At 45.5% G+C, this 5,365-nt stretch overlaps 1 pseudogene; it reads left to right on the top strand.

Annotated features, from left to right (window-relative positions):
• Positions 1–41: 41 nt before the first annotated feature.
• LOC119349793 lies at positions 42–5,090 on the top strand (annotated as a pseudogene).
• The last annotated feature ends 275 nt before the right edge of the window (positions 5,091–5,365 follow it).

Raw genomic sequence — 5,365 nt, 5'->3', positions numbered from 1 at the left:
AGGGGAGGATTCCAACCTATAGTTTTCCACCGGATGGATGGATGGATTTCAAGCGCAATGTGTATGCCATGGTACCATACATTATGCAATTAGGAGTGTTCTTTATTCCTGCAGGATTGGATGTTTCATTTCAGTTGCTTTTACTCCTCATCAAAGCTGTAAGTTGTGATATGCTATTTTTTTTCTTGGAAAGAATTGTGATATATTCCAGATTTAATTGGGGAGAAAATGGTCAAAATATGCTGTAGGTTTATGTGGTTGTGATTGTTTTGTTTGGCTCCACACAGAGGAAACCTGAATGTTAGTAGTATAATTGTCTTCTCTCATCAGCGAAGAACAAGAAGGGCTAAGTTTCCTTTTTGTTATGCAACGCCCAGGTCGCGATATCTCATTTTGGAATTTGGAGTCACGGTGTGTGGTTGTTTTGCATGCAGGCGCATGAATTTTCAGTACCTGGGAGCTTGAACAAGGACCAACCAGCTTAATTACTTGTTCCCTGCTTGTGTCGCGTGCAAATCGAACCAGGCGCGTCGTCGCCGCGGGAAGGGTCTACCTTACAGGTTGGTTGTTTTCCCCTTCTTCCTAAGTCGCAGCCCCGCGCTGCTCTGTGTCGAGGCCGTGGTGGCCCGCTCATGCTAGCTCCTGCTGTTGCCAGTCATGTGTGTGCTTATCTTGTGGTGAGGGTAAGTTGAGATTTGGCTGAGACTAGACTAGAGTACTAGACTGCTGCTTGATGCCGCTGAAGAGTGGGAGAGACAGATAATGATTAATGAGGAGAGATCGATGTTGCACTGCTGCTCTACTTGTTTCGTTACTGATGTTGTTGTCCCTGATGCTCTTGTTACTACTGATTTTACAGGTTCATCACAGCCAAATGAGCTACTGTGTTTGGAGAGACAGAGCGAAGTTTGATGGTTATATGGAATTAACAACATAAAATGTAGGTGTGTGAACTTGGTGAGTGAGATTAGGACACTTGGTTCGAGTTGAACTGCACAAACAAATAAGGGGGATCATCTTTTGATGTTGGTACTCAAGTGAGAACTTGGTGAGTGAGATTAGGACACTTGGTTCGAGTTGTCGGAAACCTCAACAACCAATGCGGAGGCTGTTGTTGGGCAGCTGGTGATGACACTCGGGGCAGCGCTGGCGAAAGAGGCGGCAACCTATGGTGGGGCGCTGCTGTGCAAGGAAGCTGCGGCCCTGAGGGGTCTCTTCGGCAAGATCCGCCAGTCCAAGGCAGAGCTGGAGAGCATGCAAGCATACCTTTTTTTTTCTAAAAAGGCTTTCGCCCCGCTTTATAGATAAAGCCCAACATCCAACATAATTCGACCACAACACACACACACGCACAGTCTGAACACGGCAAGAAGTCAAGAGGGTTAATGCTGAGGGCACAGCTCAACAAGCCCTGAAAAGCAAAAAAAGGCACGCACACGGAGGCAGAGCGGTTCAAGGACACCGACAAGACCACCGCCATCTTCGTCGGCGAGATCAGGCGCCTCGCCTTCCAAATTGAGGACGTTGTCGATGAGTTCACCTACAAGCTGGAGGACTCCAAGCACGGAGGCTTCGCCGGCAAGATGAAGAAGCGGCTCAAGCATATCAAGACCTGGCGGCCAAGCTCCAAGAAATCGAAGCGTAGCTGCAGGATGCAAACCGGAGGAAGAGGGATTACGCCATCACCGGCAGGTCTGCTTCTGCTTTCAGATTGACTAATTGAGGTCAAGCTTTGCACTTCACCAAGGATGAGGACCTTGTGGGGATCGATGAACACAAGGAGAGGTTGATACAGTGCTTGAATGGCTATGGTGAATGTTCGGAGCAGACCACTCTGGTTGATCACGTGTACAACACCGTGAAAGAGGATTTCGATGCCGCGGCATGGGTAACTGTGTTGGAAAGTGACCGTATTGAGGATCTGCTGAAGAAGATCGCTGCAGAGTTCGGCATTGCAATCGACGTCATCAACATTGAGATGAGAGGCCTAGCAAAGTCCATCCACCAGTACCTTCAAGGTAAATTGTACATTATGGTCCTGGGTGATGTTTGGGCTGAGTGCTTTTGGTCGGAGATAAGGGATGTCTTCCCAACATCTAACTGTACCGCCGAGTTGTTATGACATCAAGAAAGCAGACAGTGTTGCCAACCAGGGAGTCCGCATATGCAATTCACTTGGAACCAGGTTCAAAAAAAAAATTCACTTGGAACCACTACAAGCACATCACTCCTGGGTGTTGTTCTGCAAAGGGGCATTTTGGAATGATGATGACAAAAAGTGCCTGTTGGAGCTGCAGGAATTGGCTTGGAAGTTCATAGCAAAGTGTCAAGGCTTGCCTATTGCTATTGCTTGCATTGGCCGCCTACTCTCCTGCAAACCCCAAAATTCCGCTGAATGGGACGATGTGTACATGTGTTTGGATTCACAGTTTGCGAAAGATGTGATACGTGATGGTCATTTGATCCTAAAGGTCAGCTTGGAGGACCTTCCATATGATGTGAAGAATTGTTTCCCACACTGTGCATTGTCCCCAGAAGATTGTGGATTAAAGAGGAGAAGAACAGTGAGGAAATGGATTGCAGCAGGGTTTATCATGATTAAGGAAGAGAACAGAACATTGGAGGAAGTAGCAGAGGGATACTTGGTTGAGCTTGTGAACCGAAGTCTATTACAGGTAGTGGAAAGGAATTATGCCGGACGACTTATAGAATGTCGGATGCATGATGTCATACGCCTTCTTGCCCTCAACAAAGCCAAGGAGGAATGCTTTGGTAAAGCTTATGATAGCTCTGCTGCTACTGGGACATTATCTATTAAGGGTGCACGCCGCATATCTATTCAGGGCAAAAACCATGAACACCTGAGCCGATCAGGTGCCACACAGCTCCGTGAGCTCCAAGTATTTGAGAGGTCTATCAATGTTGATCAGTTGAAGCCTATCCTAACATCTTCAAATTTGATGTCGACATTGGATCTACAAGGTACTTGTATCAAAATTCTGCCCAATGAGGTATTTGACTTGTTTAATCTGCGTTATTTGGGTCTTAGAGATACGCAGATCCAAATCCTGCCTGAAGCAGTTGGGAGGTTACAAAACTTGGAAATCTTGGACGCTTATGATTCTAAACTGAATTACTTGCCAAAGAGTGTTGTAAAGCTTCAGAAGTTGAGGTACCTGTATGCGGGCACTCCCACCACATTGGAAACTGTAAATATATCCGGTGTCAAGGTGCCTAATGGCATGCAGCATTTGGCAGGATTGCGGGCTCTTCAAACTATCAGTGCCACTCCAGAGTTTCTGCGTGAAGTTGGAGCTTTGACAGAGCTAAGAACATTTTCTGTCTGCAACCTAAGAAGCGAACATTCTGTTGACTTAAGCAATGCTATCACCAAAATGAGCCATCTTGCCCATCTGCAAATTAGCACTGCAGTTGAGGATGAGGTGATGCAGCTTGAAGGGCTATATTTACCTCCAACTCTTTCTTGGCTTGGTTTAGCAGGGCAGCTAGAAAAAACAACGATGCCTCAGCTTTTCTCTTCTTGGTCACACCTTAATAGCCTCACTCGGTTGGACCTGGCATTCTCCAATATTGATGAGAGAACCTTTTCCTGTCTGCACGTGTTAAGTGGTCTACGCTTTCTTCTGCTAGTGAAGGCTTTTGAAGGGAAGAGGTTGGATTTTTATACAGAGTCATTTCCAAAACTTAGTCAGCTGTGGATATATGGCGCACCACAGCTCAATCAAGTTAGAATAGAGAAGGGCGCGATGCAAAACCTCACCCAGCTATGTTTCGGAGACTGTCCCGAGCTGAAGTTTCTTCCTGATGGCATTGAACACCTTGCAGCACTTGAGAAATTAGTTCTGCATAACACATCAGAAGAGTTGATAGAGAAACTCCGGCAGAAGAGAGATTCAGATGAGCGCAGCGAAGATGCAATGAAGATTGGCCACATAAGAAACGTTACAGTTCGACTGACGCAGAAAGGACTTGCAGAAAGGATTAGGTGATACATCGTCACTGCTCCAAGGTTAGGGTTTGGTGTTTCGTCTCCACTCTTCTGTGCATATACAGACAGTATTTTTTTATGAACCTTGTCATATATTTGCCGAATTAAAGCAACTAGTAGTTGCTCCTAGTAGTGAGAATTTATTACGAGCTTGTCAACTAAATTTGACATGGTCTTTCTGCATGTTCATGTGTATCGTCAGCTGACTCCATAGGACATAACTGGTAGGGTCGATCATAGAAACAAGTTAGTGATCAAGTGGATGTTCGTTAGTTTAAAGAAAAAGGATGTACGCTTTCAATCTTGTGTACTCGACTGATTGATTATCCCTCAACTGACTGACTCAATTTGCAATTATTACCAGATTCTGCACTGCAATGCAAGGAAGCTCTGTGGTCTCTTTGTTACCACTCCGAGTTTTTGCCTATACTCGATCCAAGGCGCAAACGTGGGAGGCTGTGTAGCAATGCCAGCGCATGGGTGAAACGACTATGTCTGCTCGTCCGTTAATGGTAGTTTCTGTTGCCTAGCTTCTTTCTTCTGCATATATGCAGTTGATTCTTCAGGAGGAGTAGCGCGTCTTGGCCGATCCGTCTTTCGAGCTTTGCAGTTTGTGTACTGCCATTCGCACTTGTAATACTGAGCAGCATACAAGTATCTATTCCTCATTATTCAGCAGGCATATATGCTACAACTTTGTTCATGAGAGCATGCCCATGTGCTGTTGGAAACTCAATTTAGAACTATGTAGCTGTAAACTGAAGACTGCATTCGATGAATCCGCGATGAAGCTGAGGGGCTGAGCATGTACGTGCTGGAAAACGGCCTCGAGGGCATCTGCGGGCCATCGGTCCAAGCCTCCAAAATCTCTATGACCTCGCTCATCGTTGTCTGGTCCCGAGACCTCATCTGAATACACCATAACCTGACAACACACAGCTTCTTCTATAGCTCATGCATGTCAGAAGCAACAGATGATATCTCCTCGCCCGTTTCTTCCCGAGTCAGCCGATCATACACCCATGTTGCTGTAAATTAATGACTGCATTCGATGAATCTGCGATGAAATCAGGGAGCTGAACTGACCTCTGTTATTGATTTTTTTTACGGTTCTTATGTGTCGCATCAGAATCGGAATGTATGTAAGTTAGCTTCTCAGTGATGTTGATCGAATGTTCATCCATAATATAAAGTTCCTCTGTTTTTCTGAGAAAAGGAACACAAAGTTATCTAAACAGATATTTGTTTCTACAACAAAGAATAGAGGTGCCCTGCACTTTTTTTATCTGTCCCATCACAGGGGGAAAATATCCTTCCAGGAAATCTGCCAGTGGTTCAGACATATATTTCAACCGA

This window comes from Triticum dicoccoides, chromosome 1A, assembly GCF_002162155.2.
Source record: "Triticum dicoccoides isolate Atlit2015 ecotype Zavitan chromosome 1A, WEW_v2.0, whole genome shotgun sequence".
NCBI lineage: Eukaryota > Viridiplantae > Streptophyta > Magnoliopsida > Poales > Poaceae > Triticum > Triticum dicoccoides.
This window is presented reverse-complemented; position numbering and strand designations above follow the sequence as displayed.